The sequence below is a fragment of the Nipponia nippon genome, unplaced genomic scaffold (genome assembly GCF_047370975.1).
Source record: "Nipponia nippon isolate SJK-2023a ecotype South Korea unplaced genomic scaffold, ASM4737097v1 scaffold_2, whole genome shotgun sequence".
Lineage (NCBI taxonomy): Eukaryota > Metazoa > Chordata > Aves > Pelecaniformes > Threskiornithidae > Nipponia > Nipponia nippon.
The window spans coordinates 60834456-60850544 of record NW_028262336.1 but is presented as its reverse complement, the minus strand read 5'-3'; positions in this window follow the sequence as shown (position 1 = coordinate 60850544).

Genomic DNA, 16089 nt, shown 5'->3' with positions numbered 1-16089 from the left:
CATATGGTGTATGTGCATGCCAGAGGAGCAGCTGCTGATGGGACAGCATGCACATGGCAGGCTGAAAGCATGAAGCATCTGCTGCGGGTGTCTGTTTGAAATCACAGAATGGAAAAAAACAAGTGGAAAAGAAGTACTGAAAAAATAATCCTGAAGGTTGCACACCTGGAAATGCAGTACCCACCGTAACTGCCAGAAATACATTGCCTGCCCTGGATGTGTACAAGTCATTTCTGAGCAGTTTGTGGGACAAAAGCAAATCTGCAAATAGGAGGGTAAACATGGACCATAGGGCATCTGTACATGCTCTGGAAAGCAATTTAATGCTGAGAACCCAGCCAAGGCTCTCGATCGTGCCTAAGTAAATGGATCTCATCTAGGAAAAATGTATAGCTGTGCTGGAAGCATACAAGGAGAAGAAAAAGCTCTTGTGGAATAACTAGCTCTTTCAACAGCTATGTGTTACGCACCTACTGTGATTCAAGAAGTAGGAACATTTAGTCTTGTAGATGTTTTTTCCTCCTGTTTACAGCCTTTCTGTTTTATTCAGTTTTCTTTCCCATGTCCCAAGAGGTCTTTGGATGATACACCATGGTATGACCCATTATTCCGCTCTTGTCAGAAGGGCAGAAGAGGCTATAGGAAATACAACATGTTCTCCACAATTCTGAGGAACACAGAGAAAATTCAGGGGGTTGTTATCAATCACGAATGACTTGTGACTGTGAAACATCAAGATTGCATCAGCTAGTTCTTAGGTGTTTCATGTGTTGGTCAGTAATTCACTGATGGAAAAATTATCGCTGTTCTGTTCTGTATTTGGCATCTTTGTTCTTATGTTTTGCACGGCTTCCAGTAAGGTTTTACAGCAAGTAAAACTTGAAATCTGCCATACTGCAAAGCTTCACTTTGGATCCACCTATTTTACTCTCATTCTCCTTTAAGCATTTTGTAGAGTAAGAGTCAACTCTTTGCACTTTCTCAGTTTCCTCGGTTCTGACTGTTCTTTGCAATGCTGTGCCGTTTGTACTTGTGAAAAGGCAGCAAGCAAGAAGACTCGGCAAAGACTCTGGAGAGAACAGGACTCCAAAGTGGACCTTTGTTTGTATGCCTCTGTCCATTTCACAAGCTTCTTTCATCTGCCAGCATCTGTTTTCCTTTCGTTACCATTTCAGTCTAGCTCTTTGCTGTGAAACCCATCGTGATACGTATTTATGATTAAAATTATGGATTGAGAAACGTGTAAGAGGAATGGGATTAGGGACAGAGTTGCAGCAAGAAAGAAAGAAGCAGCACGAGGAAGGGGCTTCCACACCCCCTTTCACAGTTCCACCATTTGCTCCATTTTCTATACTTTTGTTTGGCTGCTTTTAGGACCTAGGTTCTCGGCCTTTTGGCTAAGGTCAAGTGTAGCATGTAGTGTAGGTGGGTTTCCTGTTGGTGTTTCAGTTGCATGCATGCATGCACGCACATGCTCTTCTCTGGTGTCATCAGGATAGGTTCTCGTAGGATAGACCTTTGTCCTGTCAAGCATTACAGGACTGCATAGCAAAGATGGAGCAAAGGTGTTATTTCCTTGCTTTCTAAGCAGTGGCAGTGTGTTGCTTTACTCCTCTTGACTACTGGACAGTATAAACACAATTTTATTTTTCTGGAAGCTGACCAGTGATAACAACAGTGTTTTAATCAGGTTTTAATCTCAGCACACCGTTTAAATACATCTCTGTGTGACAGCAAGGTACTGCAGTAAATTGTAATTGGGTTTTGTGGGTTTAGAGTTGACTTAATAGGTTATTGGGAATGCCATTCTGATGGAAAACAACTTACGTGCATTACTACTATCTCCATCTAAGGGTCTATCATATGATTGCTTGCCAGTCAGAGAAAAATCACTTCATTAGGTAGTGATACTTTTTTATTGTAATCCGCTTACTGATGGATTTGGGGCTTAAAGTACAGCATGGTAGATTTGCTTTGTGCACTCCTCTCCTGTTCTGAAGTAGTATTGGCAGAGTTTTCCTACTTCCATTATTTTGGGGCCTCTCTTCTGCAGCTTCTAGTTGGAACTGATTCAGGTTTAAACACTTTGCATTGGAAAGTATGTAATTGGACTGTCGGTAGGCCAGAAGGACAGTGTGAAGGCTTTAACGAAGAACTGTAAGCCAGCAGCATAACATGGTTGTGAGAAAGCTACCACCCGATTCTGCGTGCATCCAGCTAAATATTTCCAGTAGTGACCAATAAATATGAATATGGTGACTAAGGCTGTGGAGAGGCCTCGCCTTGACCCCGTTTCCAGTTCTGATCAGCTGTGATTGGGGGGATCTAACACAGATGCAGAGACGGGCTGCTGGCATTTGAGTGGACCGCAGAGTCCACCTCCCAGGCAGCGACCAGAACTTGTTTAGCCTAAGAAAGGAGAAGGGGTATAACTGATGTCTAAACCTCTATTGGGGGAAATGAAGGAGTGGGAGAAGCTTACATCCGGAGAAGGAGGGGAGCCAGAAGACGATGGAGTCACAAAGACAAACCCATCTGAGTTGGCCAGGAGCCAGCCGAGGATGGAAATTTGGAGGAGGTTTCCTACCTTGAGGCTCTGTCGTCATTTTGGTGTATATAAAGGAAGCAAAATAATACTAGGCTGCTATGCCACTGTCTGTTAAAGCAGCAGAGGCCTTGACTTCATGTCCCAGCTGATCCTTCAGGTCCCATCTCTTCTCTCAGACCAGTGAGCTGTGGCTGTGAGCAGGGCAGAGCAGGGCTGGTGTGCGAGCGCTGGGTGATCCGACTGGAGGAGAAGGATCAGCAGAGGCAGGTGGGGCCAGTCTCACACGGCCATGTACATCCAGCCCAGTCTTGCATGCCAAGAGATGGGCTATAGCTGGGGAGCTGTTGCCATCTCCTGCCTCCTTATCTTCTTTAGCGCACATTAGTCCTATTCGGAGATGATGGAAGAAATGTCAAATTTTGTAAGGAGCCAGGACTGTGGATTTAATTCCCTGACTTTGTTTTTTCTTAGTGGAAAGCTTGTGGTGCTTCCCCTTGTCCGTGTTGGAGTTGGATGTCTGACACAAACAGAAGTGACTTGGTAGGAAACAAGAGGGAAGCTAAAGAGTATCATGGAGTAACTTCTTCATTTAAAATTTTTGGGATCCCAGGCCCCTCTCCCTTCCTTATCCAAGGGAGAGGTTGGGCAGCATGCTGAAAGTAGACTTCTGCTCCAAATCCCAAGCTCCCATCTCTAACTGGCCAGACTGACTCGACTGTCAGTGTGGCACAGTGCGTGCAGACATCCGCGCGGTGTCATTGCTCGGCAGGACCTCTACAAGGCATCGCCACTGCAGGCTCTGCCGATCCTGCTCAAACAGGTATCGCCTCCTGAAAATGAATCGTGGAGCTTCAATCCACCTCTCTTCCCCACCCCTGAAGGGGAGAATAACAAGCACTTTCTGCAGAGGGAAACTGCCATCATCAGACATGAAGAAGCAGTCGCTGGGGGACAATATACCAAATAGGTTTTATTGATGACTGCGCCCTGTAAACAAAACTTTTCCTGTGAGGCTGGGAGTATTGAAGATATTTGTAACATGTTTAGAGAAGGTGAAAAGTTCCTGTAGGAGACAGAGCAGGAATAAAATATTAATGGCTCTGCTATCAGCAGATACCTTTAAAAGGCAATTGTAACCTCTGAGTTCAATCATGCAGAGTGAACTTAGCAGGTAGGCTGCCAGTGCTTACGCCTAATGCAGGTTACGCTGAATACTGTCAGGAGCTTAATTTGATGCATTATTTTAATTTTGCCCTGACGCACGAAGATCAGAGGTATATGTGGTTGCAATTGGTGCAGCAACATAACGCTCCAGACTACGAGTGATACTTTCATTAGCCACCTGAAACTTTAACATGCAGTTGAGGGCTTTCTTTGTAATGTATCATTCTGAAACATACTGAGTCTGCTAAGCACTTCACTTGAGCTAAAGACACAGAAGGATTTAGTGTATTCTCTGCTCTACCTGAGAGGGCAGGCATGGGTGAGAGTCAGCGAGCCTGGGGTTTTGTGGGGTTGCTTGAGTTTTGCTTTGTTTAACACCTGTGTTAGTTGAGGTGAGTTCTGCAAGTGTGACTGGATCCTAGAGCACCGCATCTTCAAGGAGGAGCTTACAAGCAGCGTAGGGCATTTGGCTGAGGCAGTTTCTTTTACAGGATGTAGAGCTGATAGTGCCAGCTGCAATTAGGTTTCCTAAATACTTTCTTTATAAATCTCTGGCTTTGATTAGTTCTAATTTTGCTGACTGTTTCTGAGAGCTGAAATGGTTATGCCGTTTCTGGGAATACCCTTTAGGAAAATTACTTAGGTTGTGTTGTGCCCTCGATGGGAAAAAAATCTTGGTGTGGTACACTGATCTCTTGCCTGGGATGAAGGACTTAAAACTCAGTGAGAAGGTGAAGTCACTCTGTTGACTGAAATGTGCCTTTTGCTGTTTGTGTGATAAAACCACTGGGGAAATGACAAATCTTTGAAGAATTCAGGCCACGCAAACTGGGAAAAGCCCTAGAACTTGGTAGCTAAATTCTTCATAGAGGGTATGACTTGTCCCAACCTGCAATGGTGAAGAGGGCTCTTCCATCAATCACTGCTCCTCACTGCAACAGCCTGCTGCGGCCTCAGGTGCTGGACCCAAGTAGTGAGCCACTGGGGACTAGAGGGGCGAGGATAATTGGGGGGGAGTCTGGGCCACAGGCATGGATAAGGAGACTGGACACTTCAGGGATGCTTGCGAAGGAAGAGTAATAGAACTGAGATCCCATAAGGTGGGAGACAGAGGAGAAGCAAGGGATTGAGAGAGAAAGAAGACTTGCACTAAGAACCTGTGAAGGATCCTGGGGCTGACGGGACTTGCTTTGCTTTTTGCCTTTTTTTTTGCCTATGTCTAGAAATTTACATTCAGGAAGTGCCAAGTTTGCAACAACTGGTACCAAAGGCTGGGAAATGCCAAAATTAGGGGCTTCCCCCTGCCCTTCTCACCCACGCTTCTTAGCATAGGAGTTATTCTGATTACATTGTCACATGCTATTTTTTCACAGAATTCATGTCTCATTTATTGTACTGGAGAGATGGGTGCTCCTGCTTTGAGCAAGGTCTTGAAGAAGAGTAAGATGCCGGTGGTTCTGTTTTGTTATCTTTTGCAGAAGACAGGAGGTGGGTACTGAGAGAGGGGAGAACTGCATGAAGAAAAAAGATAATCTTACAATGTCAGCAGTTGCCACAAAAGTTTTGCATGGTGCTAATTACATCATCTAACCCTGACTTCTCACAAGCGGTTTCTGGTGACAGGTTCCTCATTCTCTGACCACAAGTCTTGGGATATGACTTGCACGAGCCCTGTTTGTTCACAGCTGCTACTGAAGTCAGTCAAGGCTGTAGTCTGAATACAATTTTAAATCAGGTTTTAGGTGCCTCAGCTGACACTCCAGAATGGATGGGTATTTTTTCCTTAGGCTTTCTGTATACCGGATCTCCACTTATAAGCCAGGTTAACACATGTTCCTTCACCTCACAGGCATTTTGGGAAAATAATTACTGGCTGGAAAACCCTACAGGAATAGAAAAGATGGGGTTTTTTTTTCAGTCATGCTCTGGGCAGTGTCATCTAAACATGACCTGAAGGACAAAAGGAAGCATGGAAAAGCTGCCCAGCCATGGAGGAGGAGAGCCAGGCATAACGCGTAGATGTGAGGGGACAAGTTGGGGAGCCAGGACTAGCAGGCACATTTCCGTAGAGGCCAGGGCGGCTGGTATGAATGCTGGCTGTGAGGCTATGAAATCACAGGCTGTCTAGTGCAAGTTACAGTGCAGGCCAGGAGCGTGCCGTTGAAATGAAGCTCAGGGCTGACCCACCCCTTTGATTCTGTGGTTCACATGCCTTGCTGCTGGGGCAGGAGAACTGGGCTCCTGAGCTGAACCTGAGATGTGTCCTCCCCTGAGCAGGGCCAGGCTACAGCCAGTCCGAAGGGAAACCCCTCGAGTGTGGATGTAGCTTCCTCAGGGCCCTTGGCTCTGCAGATCGGCTCCTGCTGGGCCCCGTCACTTGCCAGCACAAATAAAGCCCTAGGATCTCTCTTTGTAAATTCCCATCTGTTTAGACCACTCTAATGCTACTGGACTTTTGACCGTGACTTTGCAAGCTTGATATTCAAGGTTGGTTTTGGGGAGAAGGGGGTTGGTGTGGATTAGGATGTACACAAATGGGCTCAGTGCGTTTCTTACGGCACAGTCACACTAGTTCACTCTGGTGGTAAATATGTGAAGAGCATGGGTCAAAATAAAGCCATGTCACAGAAATCCATTCACCTCAACCTTAATTCCAGGAAGAGTTTATCTGTGTGATTCTGTTCTGTTATGGTATGTGTATTAAGGCACTGCACAAGTCTTCATATACTGCACACAGTTTTCTCACAAATGCTTGGGGCTGGAGGACGTTCATGCAGAGGGTGTTGTGAGTGCAAGGCTGCTGCCAGTCATCAGTAGAAAATCATGGAGACCTCCCTGATGATGGGAAAAAGGCTAACACTAATGAATGAGGATCTCGGGAGCACCAGGGCAGTCAGCCTCCTCTCCGTCCCTTGGGGAGCAAGGATTGCACAGCACATGCCCTGGGAATCCATTTTCAGGCTCACGAAGGACCGGGTGGCCGTTGGGATCAGTCAGCACGGCTTCACCACAGGCGCATCACGCCTGGGCAGCCTAGCTGCCTTCTCTCTGGAGACAAGGGGACAGCAGCGGATATTGTCTATCTTACCTCTAAAATTACTTTTGACATGGTCTCCCACAGGTCTCTCATTTGAAAGCTGAGGAAACACAGGCTGGGTGAAGGAACTGGAAGATGGATCAGAAGTTGGCTGAACTGCTGGATTGAAGGGTACGTCATCAATGGCTCAATGTCCAGGTGGCATGGTGTAGCTAACAGAGCATCCCAAGGTCAATACAAGAGGTCAGTATTGTTTGATATGTTCATTACTGATCTTGGATGATGAGCCAGAGTGCACCTTCAGCTATTTTGTAGATGACATTAAATTGCATGTTGGGCAGGGAAAGGTTTGCTATGCTGGATGGTAGAGCAGCATTGAAAAACCTGAGGGTTGGGCCAGTAGAAACTTCATGAAGCTCAGCAAAAAGTGCAGGGTTCAGCACCTGGGGCAGAACAATCCCAGGCATCGGCGCAGGGTAGGGACCAGTTTGCTGGGGAACACATAGAGTGTAAACGTGCCTCCTCCTATCCCTTTTATACACAGTATGTTCCTCAGCTGCACACGCTATATTCTTGAACTATCTTATGGGTGGCTGGCTATAGAAAAGATGGAATATCCTTGGAGCTGCAAGGATGACAGACAGTGGTCACAAGGTTTGGCAAACTCTGTCCGGATATAAGAAAAGAGGCTCTTTACAGCGAGGGTGGGTCAGTGCTGGAGCGAGTGCCCAGGGTGGCTGAGGAATCACCATCCTTGGAGGTGTGTGAAACTCATCTGTATACAGCAACCTTCTCGAGTGAGTGCCTTCATCGAACTTTGAGTTTGGCCCTGTGTTGAGCAGGGTTTGGAATAGATGATCTCCAGAGATCTTTTTCCAACCCACATTTTTCTATTATTATGGTCTGGGTAGGCAGTAAGCATAGTTTTCCTCAACTTACTTTTTACCTTTATCTTTCTGTCCTTTTTCTCTTGAAAAGAGAAGTTATATGGAGTAGGAGGAGCTCATGGAATATGCCTGTTGTAGTTCCATAAAGTGACCCATGCAGAAGGTGAAATGCTGGCCAAATGCCATTCACTGGAAATGGGCTAGAAAGGGACACTTATGTGATCCTATCTGCTGCTAGCCTTTTCTCTCCACCTGATTAACATTACTCTCTCCAACCCCCTTGGCATGCAAGCAAGGCACCTTGTAGAATTCCTTGCACTCAAAATCCCCTCTTTGAGACACAAACAAAGCAACGCTTGCTTGGCTGTACTCTTGACCTCCTTACCTTGTTTTCCACCAGCGCCTTCGTACCCAGGCAATGTGATCTCCTGCTCACACGCTGTTTTCCAAGGAACGTATACTGGGTGTGACGTGCTGAGCAACACACAAACAGCAATTTCACTTGTCAGGAAGTTCCTCTGGGCAGCTCACGCTGTTGACTCACTGGCAGGTTTTAACCTGGAGCACCACTGCTAGGGACCCAGTTTTACCGGAGGACAGTACCTCTGGCACACCTGAGCAGCACTGTGCGTGTGCTGGGCCTCCCAGAGATGTACAGTAAGTGTTCAATGGCTGCTACGCATTGCCTTGATTGAAGCTTGACACCCACATAGCAACTGGGGTGCTCAGTGTGTGGTGGGAATGCAAACCGCTCTGTTTGTTAATAATCCTTTCACAGCTGCAGAAGCCATAAGCTATTTGTGTGAAGGTAATGAAATGTGCATGGAGAAAATCCTTGTAAATGGGTAATGGTTAGCGTCCATCACTATTGCTTATTTAGCCTATCATGGGGTTTTTTTGGTCATTTTATGAGTTGGGAGGGGGGCCAGGGTCAGACTTTGGAAACAAAGAGAGTATTTTTTGTTAATTAAGAAAAATTATGTTTGCGTTCTAAGTTAAATCAGAACACCCTTAAGCTGCCCTGCTGTGAATGCTTTTACGCAGATCTTCTGGCAGCGAGTCAAGCGTTGTCACCACTCCTGTGCCTAGCATTTGTTATTTAGGCATGTACTCAGGGATTTCTGGTGAAGACAGGGCAATATTAATGCTGCTGTGCAAGCCCCGAGTGAAACTTCACCCAAACATGGGCACACAACTCCAAGAGAGACTTTCCAACCAGAATGAGCGCAGAGAGACTAGAAAAAAGTTGCGTTCAGGATCTGCGTCCTAGACTGGTCCATAGGTTGTACAAAGACTCCATCTCTTCTGACGTTCTGCATCCCAGAGCCATTAAACCATACTCCTGAATTGACTCTATTTTGACCACGGGTGCACGTTTAGGAAAGGGGAGGAGGAAGGAATCTGACCTGAATTTACAAAGGCCCATTAATGGAGAAGTCATCACAGCCCTTAGTAAAATGTCTTAGTTTTAATTACCTTCACAGGTAATTACCTTCCATTGTCATCGCAGTTAAATATTTATTGTTTATTTCTAGTCTAAACTTTCTTCACGCTTCGTTTGTTGAAACCTGGGATGCTTCAGTTCACTACAACCAGAGATTAGATGCGATGTCTGTTCTGGCATAGATGGTGCCGGTGGAGGATCCCACACCTTACCATAACAATCTTTAGAGGTGGGAAGAACTGGGACTGACTTGTAGCAGTGGGGTTTCTGCCTTTCCTACGTAATATTCTCGTATGTCACCGCTCCTGTAACCCTCCATGGAATAAGGCTCTGCTCCTGGCACGTGCTGCAAAAGCACTGTCAGCTTTTCAACTTCTTTGACTTTGTATCAGTCCCGTGATATGTGGGCTCAAGAGAAATGGAAAGGGATAAATGTAAAAAAAATTGCACTGCTTTGTTTCTCAATCTCTGTTTCTAGAAATTTGCTTTAAGAATCAAATCAGGCTGAGCGAGCCTGAAATAAAAGAGAGAGGCATTAGGAGCTCTTTTATTCCCTTGTGGTGTAAATCTAAAGCACTGGCACGGTATCCAGAAGATCTTCAATTTTGCAGCTGTGTAGCAGCAGTCTGGATCTTTCTGTAGATCACCTGCGTCTATTCACACTTAACAGCAGAGTTGTTTTGTTCTCTTTGACCTGACAAACCAGAGATGCAGGGATTAGGTTTCCAGACACCGAGAGTCTTTTTGTTAGCAACCAGTTTGAATTTCAGTCTGAAGTGAGCCAGTTGATGGCCTAGTAAGGTATAGCACTCCTTGGAACTAATTAGTCTTAAATGTAGTTGTAAGTCGTCAATGATACCTGCCTGCGCTACTTTACCTGGTTAGCTGGCATTGACTCCATGGTACGTGAAATCTGCTGACTCTATTGAAGGGCTGGGCGTGCTGCTCCACCTAGAAAAATAAGGAAGTTGAAAGACCCTGTCTAAATAATGTTTAGAGAGGATCTGAGCCAAGCAGTCTGGGGAGAAGAGACTGCTAGAAGAGGCGAGAGTGGTGTGGAGTCTGCTGATTACTGGTTTAATAAAACCAGAAAATAGATGTGTGTATGTATGCAGGGAGAATAAAGGTAGACTATGTATCATGCACAGGTTGCTTGAGAGTAGGCTGGAAAAGGGCTTATTCATGTGGTAACATGTAAACTAATGGTCAGCTTTAGCAGTCAGCTGTGGCTATTCCATATCAGGACTTTATAGGAATGGCCATTTAAAATACATCTCCCTATAGCTCTTAAAAGTAAGTACCATGTGTTTCTGTGACTGAGGAACTACAAAATTTATACTCGTGTGGTTGCATGAGTAGAAGGATGAGCTTTGTGTATGAACTTCACACACATTTGAAAGCCATATCTGGCTCTGCATGGCCCTGCTAGCTGTTCAGAGTAAATTTTGCTGGAAACCTTAGTGGCTTTAAAAGATCTCATTCTAAATATCTTGACGGAAGAGATTCTTAATGTGTTTTTACTCTTTTTAATCATTGCTGCATTCATTAAAAAATACTTTGAATCAAAATGGCTACAAACTCCCTACCCCTATTTTTGTACTCTTTCAATTGCCGAAAGGCTTGCTTGTATACTAGCTAACACACTGCAATTGGAATTAATCACAGAAGTGTTTTTCCCTTCTCGTCTTGCTTCTTTCCAGATCATTAGTTTTAATTGGGGAGAGGGTGATTATTACACTGGCATCCACTTTCCAGTGCTGCTCTTTACCTCCCGGACAGAGTGATTCACAAAATATCCATCCACTTGTTTATGACAGAGCTGATACCTATATTTCACTTGCACAGTCCTTTTAATAGAGGTTTCATTAAAGGGTCTGATCTAATCCTTTGAAGTTTTACTATTGCCTTCCTTAAAATCTGAATCAATCTTAAAATTGATCAGTTCTTGGCTGGATAACACCCAATGAATCTGGATGAAGATGTTGAATAAAGCAGCATAAAGGCTTATCTTTGCATCTGAGCCAACCTACAGGCATGTAACCTTATCTTTGGCTGCCAACTCCCTAAAGTGATTTTGCTTTTCTTCAGTAATTAATGCATGAATCCAGTGCAGGTAGGTTAAAAAACAAAAAACAAAAACAAACAAACAAAAAAAAAAAACCCAAAACAAAACAAATCCAATGAAGCAAACATTTTACCTTTTCTTCCTCTTCTTCCATTCTTCCACCTTTGTGGTCCTGTGGCTGATTTTAGAGGTTTTTTTTTTTTCCTCAAAATCCTCTCCATTCAAAATCTTGCTCATTTCTTCAAAGCAGAAAGACATTTGAGAAGACATCCCAGCCATTTGGAAAAGCCTGTTGTGGTTCATCCCCCCATGGCACTGCTGTTGTGGAAGCTTAGAAGTGCTTGCCATCTTCAACCTCTCCTTCCCCAGCGACTGCGGTCTCTCACCTCCTGCCTTCTCTTACCCTTTACCTTGTTCTTCCCCTCAGCTTCTCACCAGCCTACGTGGAAAACGTGACTTCTTGCAGCCGTCACACAACAGACGGGCCAGCCCCACTCCGCAGAGCGCTGCCCTTCCAGCCTGCCTGCCCCTTCACCTCCAAACGCCGCCAATGTGCTACCCAGAGCCACTGACTTTTATTTTCCTCTAATTCTACTTTAGGTCCCCCCAGTCTGTTTTCGTCCCCTGCACAATGTGTTTTGCTGTTACATCCTGTCATCCATGGAAGCTTTGTGACTGTTGCCTCCTGATTCCCCTTTCTTTCAGGTCCTCATCTCTTCTGTCCTGGGGCAGAAGGATGCTGTCCCTCAGAGCTTTCCTCTCCAGTGCCCCTCTGAGCAATGTCAGCCCCAAATACAGCTTTACCTATTACTTCCTTTCTCCGCGCAGCTAAAGTAAGTCACGATGCATCCTCCTGACATGCCCTGGTAGGTAGCTAGCCATGGCCAAAAGGCTAGATCTTTTCACACTTCATCACAGCCATCTATATTGCTGTGCTTGTAACTCAGACCTGTAATCTTTGTTTCCTACGGCTTGGCCCTAATGTTCAGGCTTTGTCTAAATATTTCTATTCCTGCCTGCACTGTGTTTTCCAGACGAGATCTCATATCTGATCACACTCCCATGTTATTTTCCTGGTCTCAGTCATGCTGTTCTCATATGACCAAAACAGCTGCTCTACATCTCTGGTCTCTTTTCTGACTGTGCCCATTCACTAATCAGTTGTTCAAGCCTCCTGCCCTTCCTGTTCCTTACTCTCTTATTCCTCCTTCAAGTCCTCTTACCACCTCACCTCCTCCTGCACAAGCAGAAGCCTCCCTCAGTCTCCTCCATAGCTTTGTTCAGCCCTGCTTGCCTGGCTTTTTGGTTTGTGAGGTAATGGATGCTCCCTTGGTGAAGGCCATTTCTGTGGTGGGGAAGGTGGCCATGGTGCTGCCGCCCTCCCCGATCCCCGGTGATGGAGGCAGGCGATCCTGCTTGGGTCCTGGTGGCTGAGCACGGGGAGATGTGTACAACCACACCTCCTGGCTGGGTGACACCATCATCCCTGCTGACCCCCGCCACGTAACCTCACTTTTCATCTTAGCTTGGCATCCACCGCCTCCTCCCGCTGCAGGAGAGTCCTGGCACACGGATTTGCATTCCTGGGGCAGCAAACATGCAGTTTGCCTTCTCAGCTGAGATGTTTGGAGCCAGCTCCCTCTCCAAGTCCCCTAGTGACCATCCAGTGATCTTCCCTGAGCACACGTTTCCACAGCACGGCATGCTGAGCAGAAAAACTGAAGGCTCTGACTCAGAAATAGAGATGCCCTGATTTGGACAGGCTGATGAAATTCATCCCCTGCAGAACAAGGTGGCTGACCTTTCCGCTGAAGCAGTCTGCTCTGCTATGGCGACCCAAAATCAGCGTTTAATCAAAATATGAAAAACCACTGCACCCTCCTTCCAATACTTGCCTCCGCAAAAAAAAAAAAAAAAAAAAAAAAAAAAAAAAAAAACAAACCCTCATTGTTTAGGAGGTGGAAACTTGCCTTGTCCTGTCTGCTCTTGACTGGCAAAGAACAACAGTTGTATTATTATTATTTTGCCATGCTCTCTCCAAATTTTATCTTCCAGCCTGCCTATGTATTTTGTAGGCTGCAAGACTTTTAGGGCCAGGGATGTCATCAGGAGGTTTCTAATGCTTGAGCTGATGATAGCAATGAGGTTCAAGGTGACAGGTGCTCTGTGAGGGGCCCACGCTGAACAACTTACCAGGAATCACTTCACAAATAAAACTGGATTGCTGCAGCATGGACTCCCAGAGTATTCCTTGAGTGGGGTCATGAAGGCAGCAATCAGTAGCTTCCAGGGGAAACAAGACATTGCACTGCTCTCCACCTGTAGGAACGTGATCTCTTTTCTGCCTTAACACTGTCAGCTCTTCATAATGTTTTTCACATCTGACCCACATTTAATTTTGTAAGCATAATGTCTGGGAGTTTCAGGAAAATGTGTCATAGGCTGACTCACAGTAAAGAAGCGATCAAAACAGGACAAGAAAGTTTCTTGCAGGCAAAACAGTTTCTCATGCATGCATCTGATTGATGTTATTCGCCTTTCTCATGCTGGATTGCAACCGACCAAGAATTTTAAAGTGGGGAAAGAAATTCACCCTTGAGGTCTAGCTTTGCCTTTGGTGAATCCCAGGCAGCACTCCCAAAACGAAAGCCCCCATGCCGCCATTAATGAGGGTAGTACCTGGGCCTCAGCACACGAACCATGGGAAGTCGTGACCACAGATAGGATGCTCGAGCACAACACCAGAATGTCCTTCTCCAGGCTCCTAGAAAATCTGTTCCAGAGCACAGTCTCAGAGAAGACTTGCTGGTGTGCAGCGTCACATCAACATTGTAAAACTATAAGGGAATCCCTTCTGAAACGAGGCAGAGTGTTCCATTTCAATGGGTCCTTTTTCAGCTAATAGTAGTAGTTGGAAAACAAGATGTCTCTCAGTAAAGAAATACCACGTGAAGAGATATGTAAGATTATATGTACGCAAAAGTCAAGCATGACAGAAGTGGGATAAAACATCTGAGAAGATAATGATGTCTTAGCAGGACCGGGAGAGAGCGTACCTTGAGAAATGCTGATCCCTGTCCGTATTTCCAAGGCGGCCCATCTCCCTGAAGAATGTTTGTGCAGCACTCCAGAAACGAGAGAGGCCCCCGGACACCAATAGATGTCTCCTGTACCCACGGAGATGCCACTTGCTGTGCCCGCCATCTGGCTGGACAACCACTCATGTGGGCAGCTGGCCACCAGGAGGGATTTGGGATGCCACCGACTGCAGCGAGCTATCCTGCTTTTTAAAATGAGCTCAATGCCAGATGCCAGAAAGGTCCCTTGCCGTGGTGTGTGTCATCTCACTGAACTTCAGGATGCCCTGGTGTGACGTGAGCCTGGGCGACAGCACTTTCCACCCAGGTGGGGTAAATGCTTGGGCCTTTAGCTTTCAGCCTGGTCCAGGTGCTGCTGCACTTAAGCATGTGCAGCAGTCTGGAGGAGTGCGAGTGGGGCTTTGCTAAGCCACAGTTCAAACAGGGATTGCAACACAGATGTAACTGGACCCAGTTTCACCACAGATTTGCTTGCAGAACCCCCTCCCGCTCGGTGGGCAAACTGACCCCGGGTATCCAGAGGTGGATGGAGATCAGCGCCCAACAGGAGGATGTTGCACTCCAACCCTGTGCCTGCCAAAAGCCCTGATGGCGCCAGCAACAGAGAGAAACACAGGTTCCTGCTATTTCTCCAGGCATGTGAACCAGCACAATGGAAAATATTTGTGATAGTCTGAAAATCCAAGCTGATGCTTACTGAATAAGACTGAAAAAATCCCCAACTCTATGCTAGGAAATAGCAAAGCAACTGATGTGGAAAGACACCTCCTTCGGATGAGCTAACCACGTCCACAGCTCCGTGTCCCAGGACAGCAGCCACCTCCCGGCCCACCGGGCGCTACTGCTGGCGTCACCCTCCCTGTAACCCTCCGATTAGGAAAGAGGTGCTGTCAGACAAATTCGTAACTGGCTCGTGCCGACCGAGGAGAGAGGCTCGGACGCAAGGTAGAGAATTAGAAGAGTAAATATTTATTCATGTGCATGAGGTGTCCCAGCGAAATTGGAGCACCCTGAGTGTGGTTTCACACAAGGTTCTTAGAGCCTTCAAACGTTCGGGTACAACACGATTTGACTAATCACTAACACCCACACTACCAATTGCTAATCGTAGTAAAACTTTGCAAAGCAACAATATTTTTGCAGCATTCTTGCTACGTGTCTATTGATCCAGATGTCCCTGGAGTCCGTCTTGCTAGAGTTACTTATCTAGGAGGCTAGACAACGCTGGGGACGTTTCAAAAACGTGTTAGAGGGGGTAGGGTGCTGGCAGTATCTTGGTTGTCCCGGGGTATCCTTTATCCTTCGCGGACAGCTCTAAGCTTCCAAGAAGCAAAGTCCTTATTTCCAGGGCTGGGCTGTCCTTTAGTTTGTTTTACTTAAGCATGAACAATACCAGTCTTCAGTAAAATTTCACTGCCTCATTACTTTACAGTGTATAATGTGAACTAATACATATATTAACAAAGTTAATACAGTTTCATACTATAAAGACTGATTGATGTAATAGTTAGGAAAGGGGATTTCCTTAACAGTGCTTATCTCGGAGTGAGGAGCCGCTTGCTCCGCGCAGCAGCTATTGGAAGAGAATCCAGTAGTACACTTTAATTGGCTCCTTTTGCATCATAGGATGTGTTAATGATTTGTTAGACAATTATTAAGCTGTTTAATCTTCCAGTCAGGATGCAGGATGTAGTAATATCTTTTGTACACGATACACGTGTGTCACGCGGAAAAGACAAGATGTGTCTCCCTGTCTGGGACGTTGCAAGGAAGCATGAGAACCTCCAGAAACAGTCTTAGCTCCTGCGATTCACAGCTGCTGGATTAAGGTATTACACATCATCTG